General features: G+C 34.0%; 1 protein-coding gene across 2 annotated transcripts in view; it reads right to left on the bottom strand.

Moving 5' to 3' along the window:
• The window catches only part of smox (spermine oxidase), a 29,556-nt gene extending 19,086 nt beyond the window's left edge, over positions 1-10,470 (bottom strand). Inside the window, exon 1 of one of the 2 annotated variants that reach the window (XM_030143824.1) lies at positions 10,349-10,470. The gene's annotated coding sequence lies outside the window, so the exon portion shown is untranslated. Of the gene's footprint in view, positions 1-7,719; positions 7,854-10,348 lie in introns of those variants that run through there. The other variant, XM_030143832.1, reaches the window with a different exon arrangement.
• Positions 10,471-13,702: the final 3,232 nt, after the last annotated feature.

The raw sequence follows: 13,702 nt of genomic DNA, 5'->3' as shown, positions 1-13,702 counted from the left end.
GTAAAGACTACACATGCAGCCTTGTTTCTCGGTTGCATAGGGCAGAATGCTCTGAATGTATAGACAGCTGTGTGAGAATAACACAGTGGGAGGTTTTTCAAAGGAAAATCAGGCATAAAAAGCACGAAGCACTGTTTTGCAGCACAGAATGTCAATGTGTAAACTGTGTTGTAACAGGGGTGGTCCTTAATCTGAAATGGGTCATTTTTCCAGTCAATAAATGCATGAACATGTGAGGTTAACAGTAGTCACTTTTCCATTGACCCTCAAATTGCACATAAAAAAGTACCTAAAGGAAAAATGACAATTTTGCCAAAAGTCTCGTTTTTTGATTAAAATTTTTTTTGCGCTGGCAAGAGGTGGTGTTTAGGGACTAGCGCAAATGGTATATTACGCAAAACTCCAATTTTTCTACAACTAGAGTCACATAAATAATAATAATAAAAACAAACAAACAAACAAACAAACAAAAACAGATGTTGACAGATGTTACAACAAGCAAAGAAGAAGAGTTTTAAAAGAAACATGGTGCAGTATGTGCGGCCACACCAGGAAACTGAATCATTTTTTAATTTAGGATAGAGGGATAGAGGGGTTATATGTAATAATAATGAATATATCTGTAAATCAACACCATATTTACATTCACTGCCATGTTTATGGAATGACTTCTCATGTCATCTCGCGATAATAAATCGCATTTGTGATTTAATGGAAAAACGAACATTACGCACTTGTGTTTTTTCAGCATTTAGTAAATATTGGTAAACCTTTGTGTATAAGTCCAATGGACAATCGACTAATGATGCTGTTACACCAGAGGTTCTCAAACAGTGGGACACGGAGACTTTCACAGGGGGGCGCAAGCACATGGGGGGGTGGGGGGGGTGAGTAACATTGTTGTTCATGCAGGTTCGTTAACGGCAACAGTTGTACATCGTAACAGTATAAAGCACCCCCCCCGCCCCCCCAACAAACATCTCATGGATTGAGGTTGCAAATGTGTTTTCGGGGGGAGGCAGGTAATAATGATAAAGTGGGGGGAGCTTACTTTCACTTTCTCACAGCTTTATCTACAGAGCTATGTAACCAACCACGTCCTCCACATACAGGTCTTTTACAACTTTTACAATTACATTACGCCCCCCCGACACACACACATTTTTTCTTGCATAGGGGGGGCGCCAGAAGGCTCATGATGCCGTTACTGGGGCATGGTTCAAAAAAGGTTAAGAAACCCTGTGTTACACAATATGCACATCTACATATACTTCTCGTTTTGTTACCACGGCAACGGCAGAACATAAGATACTGAGCAGAAAATACAGAGCAGAATTCAATGGACCTTATAACTCATTGTTCAGTTTTACACAATCAACAGCTATAAATCTAAATCATGTTAAGTGTGTGAGACAAATTGCTCATTCTCAACACCGACATACATGTTTACATCGCAATATATGGAATTATTGTGACAGGCACTTTTTTTTATTTCCTTCAGGGTTTATTTTCTTTTCATTGTCAGCTAAAACACAGGCAAAATGTTTCAGTGTTTGGTGTTTTACTTAGTTTTATTTGAGTATACTGATGCTGAGGAAACTGTTTAACATTAGAACTGTGTTGAATGTTCTGCAAGTTTTTTTGACGATGTGATGTGATGTGACTGACTGATTATTTTGAATATCAATTTAAAACCAATACAAAGAGAAAACATAGTAGAAAAAAGAAAATATATTCAAAAAGGAGCGGGATGAAATTCCGCCCCTTAGCCTATCTTTTTACTGACCATAAATTCCCATGTCAGCTCCCATAAGTAAGCTTAAGAAATCTTATACAAGTCAAAATAAATCCTGAGTAAGCCTGCACAAAACACAAAATGCTACACATAGCAAAAGTAAACTCTGTCCATTTCATTACTGAATTACACATTGAAATTAAATTGTTCATCTAATGACAGTATTATACATCAAAAGTGTGCATAAATAGTCAATTAGGCGAAATGGTAAGTATAGTCAAAAATCTTTTGTAAGAATAGACTCATTTGTATTTTTTGGTTGGAGGAGATATTTTTTTTATTTAACAGAGATACAGGTCTAATATTTATGGCACTGTTTCTGCCTGAGTGCTGCATTATGTAAAGTAAAGTCTGGTCTCCTTCAAACTCATTTCTTTCACTATTTATAGGTTCAGACCTACGTTGAGGCCAAAACTTCACAATTTTCATCCAAGCCTCCCTGCCAGGGTATTGATACTGATGCCTCCCTCCTCATCTAAAGGTCTAATCTCTTGTCTTTATGAAAGGATTTACTCTTTCTGTAACTCATCTATGTCTTCCCTTAAGTCTTTGTGGAGCTTGATTTAGGCTTTGTCATTAAGGATGACTTGTAGAACTAAGTCCTTTCCCGTGTTCACGGCTCTTCTTTATGTGCTAGACATGGACTGATTCAGTGCAAAATCCTGCACCACACTCACTAGAGCAAAGCTAAACCCTCTCAGATATATCCTAACATAAGCCCTAATTGTGACCGATGTCATCAAGCACCCACTTCATGAATGCATATGTTTTGGTCATGCCCATCACTTAAATCTTATTGGACTCAGATATTTTTGACTTTGTCAAAGGTGCCTCATTTGTCCCTCCATCCTGATCCGTTAACAGCTCTGTTTGGAACACTGCCTGATTCAATGACCCTTAGGCAGATTTTATAGCATTTCTTTCCTTATTAGCAAGACGTAGGATAGTAAAATGTTAGAAATCTTCACTCTCTCCACAGTTTGAAACCTGGATCAAAGATGCTCTCCATTTTAGTAGACTGGAAAAGATTAAGTTTACCCTTCGTGGCTTTACAGCTAAATTATTTAATATATGGCAACCTTTTTTTGATTATGTTCAAACTTCACAGTTTCATGATATACCTCCCTGAGCTGGCTATAAATGTTTTCTTTTTTATGTTACAATGTATGTGACCTAATTTTTATCAACCAATGATTTCTACTTTTATAATTTTCTATTTTGGAAGGGCCATATTTTGTAATATAGCAAGCACACCTCTCTCAACACCGTGACATTTTATGGTTTGGTGTTAATTTGATTATGTTTTTATTTTATTGTATTTATTTATCTATTCTATTTTTATTCATTTATTTATTTTTGTTAATTTATATTGTATGTATGTGTGCATACACTATGCTACACAATTTTTGGACATGAACATGTGTGTATGCTTACATGTACGTAAGTCTTTTGGGGAATATATATATATATATATATATATATATATATATATATATATATCTTGTTGCATTTCATATGTATGTGTGTATACATTTGTATTTATGTACATATTTTTGTGACATTTTGTACCTATGTTTAATAACCTCTTTAGCCCTATCAGCCCGCCCGCAGGCTGAAGAAATTATATTAATATTCATCTACTACAAAAATATAATAAATCAAGACAATGGATGTTTTTTTCAACTTTTGCTCAAAGTTTAGACCCTAATGTTAATAAAAGTACATCAAAAGTGTATTTTAGTGCAAACTTTAATGTTCAAACATGATTTTTAATCTTTGTGGGGTGAAATATACGCTATTAAAAATCTCCAACACGAACAGTTAATTTATGCATCTCATCAATCCAGCCGAAAAAAAACAGGTGAGGATAAAAAATTCTAATTTCTCTTTTAGTTTGTTACAGTTTACTCAGGCACAGTAATAGATACAATATTTTAGACAATGGGAATAGATTTTGTGAGGTCTCTAAATGTCCATAGACACCAAGAACATCCATATGAACCTTATTATTGTGAAGTAATTCTTCATTTACTTTGGGTATGTCTTTTTAGGCATTTTCCCCCTGAAAATATGGTCAGGGTTAAACAGTTTAAGTGTATGTTTGTGCTTCATAAACTCTCCGTTACATTTGCCCATGGGGATAGGTGACTTGTTTTGTGTTCTTTTTTGTGTGTGTGTATGTTCTGTTCACTATCACTGTAAAAACTTCAATAAAAAACAACTTTGAAAAAAAAAAACAATAAAAAAAAACAAAACTCACACCTTGGTTGCAGAATGAGAGGTGTTCCTTTTACATAGTGTTCCGGAATCATGATTCCACCTTAAACACAGCTCTGTTACTACCTCCAGAGGCATTACATAGCCGTGACAGAGGTGGGACCAAATGATCCCACCATTTCGTTCACACAAATGTCATTATGGAATATTGGTGAAATATTCCCAGAACAGAAGTACTATGTAAAAGGGGCTTCAGACTATAGAGGAAATGCTCAGGGATTTCTACACTTCTTCCAGTTTCTGCCAGTTTGCCGACAGCTGACCATTGACCTCCAACACAGATGTGGGTTAAGAACACTTATGTGAACAGGTCACTGGGCCCCCGTCTAATCTGACTTTATGACCACAGAACACAATGTTTTTCAGGCACTGATGGATTAGATGAAAAGATGCTTGACATTATTAAAGTACTGGTGACTTTCTGGGTGTTGAGCCAATGTGGGTCATGCAGTCGTCCAGTAAGAGGACTGGTTTGTGGCAGTATTAGCTTTTTTATAGGATCTCATAGGAGCTATAAAGGGGCTATATATAGTGTTTCTATTTTCAAGTAAGACAAAATGACCTAAAAGTATCATCTGAATGTCAAGTTATGCCAAAGTTGTCAATGTATTAGTAGAGATATGAACTACTTATATTCACACCAACAGTCCGATGGATTTACATGATCACTAGAGGAATAGTGGGTCACTCTATCTGTCTGTCTCTCATGGTGACAAGAGGAGATAAGAACCCAAAAGAAACAACTTTTACAGTCAAAGAAAGTGACAGTGATACAAACTAAAAGTATTGCTGTTGTTTTCACCACCGGACACAGCTCTAAATAAAAAGAATGGACTTTGGTGCTGAAATGGTAGTGTTTCTTCGACATGCGTGGGTTTGTTCATGAGGTCTACGAAGGTATAAAATTATTATGTGATGTTTTTACCTTTGCTAATTTTGCCATTTGTTGATCCACAGTTCATACTAAACTGTAATAGTTCTGACCTCATGAGGACAATTCCAAACAGATCTTTAGGTGGTCAGGTGATATCTGGTTTAACTGTGGCTGTTTTCTGTCTAAAAACAGAAACTAAGCTAACAGAGCTATAATGTAAACCATCACCTAATGCAGCCCATGAACATTTTAAGACAGTGATATTTTGACAAACTGTTAAAATAACCGGTTACGAGTTTTTGTTTGAAGAAAACCAACTTTATCAAACTGTAGTACAAATGTGTGTAAATAACGAGGTTTATACTTCATGAATGATACACTCTGTGGATACATAGCATTGATGGTTTTGTAAGTTATAAGTATGTTGTGGTTCTTTTGAGAGTGTGGGATATCAATACAAGATAAATCCCCTTATATATGATTATAGCTATAACAATTAATAAGAAAAGAATCAACAGAGTTCTCAACAATGAAAATAAATGTTAGTTATTGTAACATTTTGGGGAGACATTCAGTTGCAGATCCCATGGACATATGACACTTGGTGTGGGTGACCTGCCAGAAAAAATAACAGGAAATGATAGATACCTTTTGAGAACATTCCCTGCAAAACTCTCTCTGGTCACAGGCTGATTCATCTCCAGAAGATACAGTGGACTGAAATAATTAAGGACATTCATGTGATGGAAAGACCAACTTGTCTTGTGTTAATCGCTGAAATATTCTGAATAATATCTTTGTAAGTACAAATAAAGCGAAGTTTCAGCTCTGACTTTTAGAAGAACTAATCTCACCCAAAGCTGATAAGGGAGGTTTGTTGTGTTCACTTGGCCTAAAATGTGTAGATGGTGCATAATCATAATAAATTTTGGGCATTTGTGGTGTCACAAACTAACAAAACAGGCCTTTTTGGGCTTGTTGTGCAATCTGGTTTGACTGCATGTGCAATCTTGCTCTTGACAATAATGCCATTCTGATATAAATGTGGAATAAATCTAAGAAGCTGCTTTTCAACTATGTAGTCTTTTAATCATACAGGATTACTCGTTATGATCTGGCTATATATGTGTGGAAATGATGATGGCTTGTTACACTGGTTTTGTCACACCTTGTTTATTAGGTGTGACAGACAGGCCCTGGCCTGTCTGCTTTTACTTCGCAAACTACAAAAGGTATCCTCATGGATGTGGTTACTTATAATGTCACATACATATGACACTGTAGCGAAAAAAAATATTACCTCCACCAAGGGCAGCGGAGGTTATGTTTTCATCGGGGTTTGTCTGTCTGTCTGTCTGTCTGTTAGCAAGATAACTCAAAAAGTTATGGACAGATTTTGATGAAATTTTCAGGAAATGTTGATACTGGCACAAGGAACAAATGATTAAATTTTGGTGGTGATCTGGGGGGGCTGCCTTGGCGGAGGTCTGTGGTTCTAGTTTTTTAGTTTCTTATCAAAAATAGTCGCTGTGTGTAAGCAGATGTTTTTGCTCAGGTGTGAAACACAAATGCATAAAGTGGACATTAAATGTTTCCGGTCAGCAGGTCACAGGAAGAAATTGCTTAATAAACATGTTTTTCCCCACTAGGGATGTAACGATTACCGGTGTAACGATAAACTGTGGTAAAACTGCTGACGGTTAGTATTACCATTTAAATTCTAATTATCATGATAACCATGTTTGATTACTGCACTTTGTAAAGATTTGCATTTATGTCAAATATTTGAGTATAGTTTTAATTTATTACAATTTTAATTGTATATACCTAATATTTGGAACCAATATTCACTTTTAAAGTCTTTGAAAAGGTTCGTTAAGCATCTTTGCGTTATTTATGCAATAAATTATATACATTTTTCAAGTCGGATTTTCTATTTTTTTTTTTCGTGTTTTCCTTTTGTGTTGATATAGTAGGTTAAAGTGAAAAAAATAATAGGCAGTTGATATAAATGAAGTCATGCTGGAAAAAAAGATCCCAAACATGGGTAGAGTAAACATTTCTGTATATAGTATATGAAGGCAAAATCAAAAGGACTGAAAAATGGCCAAAATAGGCTCAGACCACTAATGGTTAATATTTGAATGTTTCTGCAACAGAAGGTACATTGTGCCTATTTTATTTATTTATTTATTTATTTATTTATTTTTATTTTTTCAAAATACAACTTGGTTAAATTATTTCAGTGTGTGTATAAGTACTTTTTGAACATTTTGAGCACAATTTCAACAATACCGTGATAATAATGACAACCATGATAATTTTGGTCACAATAACTGTGATATGAAATTTTCATATTGTTACATCTCTATTCCCCACACGTGCACATTTTACTAGCTCAGTGTTAGAGTTAGTATTTTTGTTGCCTTGAAGCTTCCGGATTTGAGAAAAGATAACAATAGTGTATACTTTAATATTGGCATCAAAAGTCACTGCACTTATATTTTAGGCTTTTGAGTTGGAAAACAGCTCTGGCCAACTTATAATGTGCAGTGTAAATCTAAAATGTGGGCTTGCATTCCTTCACTGGAGAACTTCACATGTAAAACACATCATTAGCCCCATAGTATAATTGCCTAAGTCATTTTTTCCAGGTCACAACCAATGATGAAAAATGAAGCAGCAGTGTTAGGAGAGAAAAGTTAGGCATATGTACCAATTTGGTCAAAAATATGACTGAGGCAATTATGATAGTCATAAAAAATAAATGTACCTGTGATTCTACAAATGTGAATAAATGGGTCTGAATGACTGACAGACTTGATTCTGACCGATCGTGCTGTCATCTCTAAAGAGACTTCGCATCCCTCTCTGGTTCCTTGTAATTCCACGCCTGGTTAATACACTCACCACATGCCACCAGTCCACGCTTTCTGACAGTGCAGATTAATGTGTGGGCTGGCTTTGGTTATAGAGGCAGCTGAGGGTGGGGAGGAGTGAGGGAGGGGAGGGCTACCACTGACCTAGAAATGGCAATCTATAGTGCATCTGCTAGTGGCCTTTTCCAGAGCAGCATTATCTTAGACCCCCTACTGGTGAGCACACGATTTCAATGTTTCCCACATTCCTGGGCCCCTCGTCTTCGGACACAGCTTTGTCCAGCTGTAACAACACTCACATCTACATTTATGTGATTTCCTTTATAGCTCCCTTGTGAGTACAGAGCATTACAACCAAACATCTCCCCTCAAACATCAAATGCACTACAGTGTCGAGTGGGGATTGCGAACCAAAGGCCAGACATTCCACACTTCTCCCACGACTCTGATTTACCCACACTGGGAGGATGGAGTGGATGCAACACACACAAACACACACTCCACAACTCTAATAGTGCAGCAGTATAGTCACAAGATAAAAGAGTGGTGTACATACCTACAGGCAAGACAAATAGAAAAGAAATAAGATCCATTTATGCGTAATTTTGTCCTCTAAAGAAGCACCTTCACATGTATAAGAAATATTTACATGTAACTTTTGGTATGAGTAAGAGGGAATAAATCATCTGTCATTTTTGATGCTCTAAAGCAGGGGTGTCAAACTCATTTTAGTTCACAGGCCAGATTCAGCTAAATTTGATCTGAAGTGGGCCGGACCAGTAAAATAATAACATAATAATATATAAATAATGTCAACTCCAAACTTTTCTCTATGTTTTAGTGCAAAAAAAAGTTAATTTACATAATGAACAGGTTTACATCTACAAACTACAGGGTGTCCCATAAGTCTCCATACATAGGAAAAATAAACGTTTCTTGACATAAACCATTTTTATTTATATAATATGCTCTATATGACTGCCATTTTGTCAGGAACACATTTCAATGCGTGTCCTCCACTGCTGAAGAACTATAAAGAAGAAATATAAAGAAATACATGTTAGAACCATATATGTATGGAATGTATTATGTCTCCTGTGTATGGAGACTTATGGGACACCCTGTATATTTTCAAAAGATGTGAAAAACATGAACAAACTGAAAAAAATAAGTGTAATTTTAACAATATTATGCCTCAGTTTATCATTTACACATGTACATTAGAACTTACAGATCACAGTGGATCTAAAAAATACACAAAACATTTAGTAACAGGCAGAATATTGTTAAAATTGTACTTGCTTCTCTTAAGACATTTCAGGTTATTGGCATTTTTTTGCAAAAACATACTTTGTTTTAGTGTAAATACATGACACTATTTACATTTACAAAGAGAAACATTTGGAGTTGTCATTATTTTTTTTGCTATTATGACAGTATTTGAGTGGTTTGACCCACTGGAGATTAAATTGGTCTGAATGTGGAACCTGGACTAAAATGATTGTTCATATCTTAGTGTAATTTTTGCATTTCACAAATTCATCCCAAGGGCCGGATTGGACACTTTGGCGGGCCGGATTTGGCCCCCAGGCCACATGTTTGACACCTGTACTCTAAAGATTCATTCACAGCTACTGGAACAGGAATTAATTCATATGACATGTATACATTATGAATGATTTCTGAACAGGAATAAGTGCAGATTAGACTAACTACTTAAAAAGTAGGAAACCAAGCAAATACAATTACCTTATACGGCCTAAAGCTTTACCAAATGAATGCGTTAAATCGACTACTTCATGTTTTGTTTTGTTTTTTTCCCCTTTAATCATTATTCATCATTAATAATGGCTCAATAGAGAGTGGTAACAAAGTATAAGAGATACGATGAAAATGAGAACTCGCAAGATTAAATATAGAAGAAGCAGATGTGAAAAGGAAATTGTTCAGACTCAAGCGAAGACGTAAAACTGTTGTGATGTGAGGCTGGTTGGAAAACTCATCTGTATAGAGCAAAGTGTACATGGTCATCATCACTGCCACGTATATACTGTGATGCCAAAGTGGCAGCAGTTTGAAACAAAGGAACAAGTTCACTGACGAACTCTGATTGATTGTATGTGAGAGACAACATGTGCAGAGTCCAAACTGAACGAGATTTAAGACGAGGGAAATAAAAACACAAATGCATGCTGCTAAAAAACAAAACAGATCAGCTTTTCTATTATCATGCACAGTCTGTATGTTGTCGATCTATGCAATACATACATCCATGAGCTCATCTGTTGACGGTGTTTTACGCACGGACATAGGTTGTTTATATATTCATTATCGACACAATAACATTTTTTCATTCTATTAGCACACACTGTTTACAAATAAATGAACTATCTACTTACTATATTTCTCAGCGATATGATCTAAAACATATTGCCTCGGGATTAAATCGCCTCACTTCGCATCATTTCATCAGTTCAGAGAAAATAAAAGTGTAAGATGTGGTTTTAAAGATGATCCTGTTACCTGACTCTAGTGGTCTTCAGGTTTTAAACCTCTGCGTCCTCCGCGTTCCTTTGTGCTGTTTTTCTCTCAGACCCGGCTCCGCTTTGTATTTATGCCTGGAAACCAGAAGCAGCCAGTTTTCCCCGTGACCACTGCCTCCTCATTAATAAAAATGAGCGTCGATGACGTAAGCCCCGCCCACCGGTGTGGAAGAGCCGCACGTAAAAACACGCAGACGCACACACACTAATAAACAAAACTCAAGAGGGAAAGCTCTCTCTTTTTTTTTTTTTTTATTTGAACAATTAACATTGAACAGTAAATATACATAATAGTATACAACAACAAGGGTAGAAAGTTCCATAATACACAAAATCTTTTACATTATATAGAGAAATACATGTCAGTAAAAAACATTAGGAAATAAATAAATAAATACATAAATTTTTTTTAAAAAGTAATAAAAATTTAAAAAATGCTCGAGGAATAAATAGAAATTATACAAGTTGAATAAGATTATACATTTGACTTTTTTTTTTTTTTTTATTTGCTTTAGAATTTATACTGTTTCTCAAATTGTCTACATAATTGGAAAAAAGGGCTTTGAAAACAGTGATGTTTGGACGTTGATGTGCAAATTTGGAGGGAAAGCTTTCTGGAATAATGGATTTTTTTTTTTATTTTTTTTTTGCATCATTTGGCAGAAGGCATGGCTTTTACCATATGGGCTTTGTATTAACAATACATTCAAAGAAATACATGTTAAAACTTTGCACAATATATATGTAAGTTTTTAGACGTTGAGAATAAGTGCACTTTCTGTAACAATGAATCAGAAAAAATAACACATTTATTTTATTACTGTGTACATTCAAGTGAGTTCTGGTCTCGATTAGAAAGTTATATTCTATGCAAAATTAAATAAGTGTGAAGATAGAAGGTAAAAACATTATCACTTATTTTGATCACAATAATGACAAAATTGAATTTTTTTTTCTTAATTTATTAATTTTGTTTGGGAAATTTCACATACACAAAAGTAGAGTGTCCAAAGTAACCCCCTGTTTTATTCGTTTTAATTGTGAATTTAAGGAATACATCAAAGCATTGAGATATTTAGATTCAATGAAGAGCATAAAAACTTTCAATCTATACAATATTTTTAGACATTGAGAATAAGTGCACTTTCTGTAACAATGAATCAGAAAAAATAACACATGTATTTTATTACTACATTCAAGTGAGTTCTGGTCTCGATTAGAATGTTATATTCTGTGCAACATTAAAATAAGTGTGAAGATAGAATGTAAAAACATTATTACTTTTTTGGATCACAATAATGACAAAATTGAATTTTTTTCTTGATTTATTAATTTTGTTTGGGAAATTTCACATTCACAAAAGTAGAGTGTCCAAAGTAACCCCCTGTTTTATTTGTTTCAATTGTGAATTTAAGGAATACATCAAAGCATTGAGATATTTAGATTCAATGAAGAGCCTAAAAACTGTCAATCTATACGATACGTGGTTTAAAGAGGAAGAGAGTCAATGTTATTTTTACTTAATTGGAATTTCTTTATTTTATTTATTTTTCTTATGGTGATTTATGTCTTTTCGCTATTTATTCGACTGTTGAGAGCATATGTCTGTCACTTTTTTTGTGCGCTTCAGTTGGTATTTGTGCACTGTCTATGCCTTTATGTGCAATGAATATGTGGTTGTGCAATGTTTGTGCCTTTTTGTATACTGAATGTTTGAATAAAGCATTTTGGAAAAAAAAACAAAAAACAAAAAACCAGAACATTGTAAACAAAACTATCCCTCCAATGTTATTTTGTCTCAATTCTCTGATGTGGAAGGAATATGTAACTTTTGTCACTCTTACTCTGAAACTACTTTACACTTATTCTTTTTATGTGAACATTCTTTTAATTTCTGGTCAAAAATTGAAAAATATATCATATCTAAAAGTAATAATAAGATAACTACAACATCCCAAAATGTAATTACATATTTTAAAGATTATATTCACTATTTAGAATTTGTTGTAAATTTGTTCATCTTATTTGGAAAATTTCATATACATAAAAATAAATACACTAAAACACACCCAAATTTTAAAATCTTCCTATTGGAATTTGAAAATTATATTAAATCTTTAGAATTTATCCATAATAAAAAAAGCTCTAGTACCCTGGCTATTTATAAACAATTCTTTAATATTGACTGAACTCTCTGTTGTGTTTATTTATTTATATTTGTTAGATCTGTTATTTTTATTTATTTATTTACTTTTTTATACTATTATTTGTATATTATGCTTTGTATCTTTCATTACTTTCTTAAACTTATATGTTCGAATGCTTTTTCCCTTTTGACATCTTGTTGTTTGTTCAAATTTTTTGCACTGTATACTTAAATGTTTTCAATAAAGTTGAAAAAAAACCTCACTGTAAATAAAACAGTTGAACTGTACATTTGCAGTATTAAGCTTGTAGACTCCCCCCAAATGTAATAAAACTGTCAAACTACATGAAGAACTTTTTAAAGAGAACTAATGTTCAAGAATCCCTTTGCATGTATTTGTTTTGTTTGTATGTTAAAATTGTTTTAAGTTCTTGTGGCTGTGTCGATTGTTCGCCTGATCTTCGTTAATTGTAAAAAAAAAAAAAAAAAAAAAAAAAAAATACTGGAAACAAAACGTGTTAATGGACTGAGGCACACAAGACAACCACTCTTACCATTAAGTAACAACAAATCATTAATAAAACTTTTGTAGTTTGACAAATAACAGTGCTTGTGGATGGTTTTTTAGGTTCATTTAATTATACGTTTTGCTTGAAAAGTCCATTTTCTTCAATTTTCTTTGTTTTAATATAATAAACTTTGAATTTACTTTGAGCTTTTATAAACATCTTCATTGTCAGTAAATGACATAAAGGAAAATATCTGATTTTCACCACAAAAAAAAAAAAAAATGCAGAGGATAATATTATCATTAGTTGTGTTAAAGAAGAGGCAAAGATAGATAGATAGATAGATAGATAGATAGATAGATAGATAGATAGATAGATAGATAGATAGATAGATAGATAGATAGATAGATAGATAGATAGAGAGAGAGAGAGAGAGAGAGATAGAGAGAGAGATAGAGAGATAGATTGCAGTGAAACAGCAGCATGACACTCATCCAATAAAGTGCCACAAAAATAGTTCCAGGTCTTTACAAGTTGTGTACAAGATGTTTTCATTTCATACAGATATTTTTTTTTTTTTTTACCTTTAACCATTAAAGATGTCATTTTCACACACTGGCCTCCACAGAGTCCACACTTAAACCCCACTGAGAATCTTTGGGATGTGATGGAGAAAACT

The sequence above is a fragment of the Sphaeramia orbicularis genome, chromosome 1 (assembly GCF_902148855.1).
Source record: "Sphaeramia orbicularis chromosome 1, fSphaOr1.1, whole genome shotgun sequence".
NCBI lineage: Eukaryota > Metazoa > Chordata > Actinopteri > Kurtiformes > Apogonidae > Sphaeramia > Sphaeramia orbicularis.
Note: the sequence above shows the minus strand (reverse complement) of the source record. Positions and strands in the feature narration are given on the sequence as shown.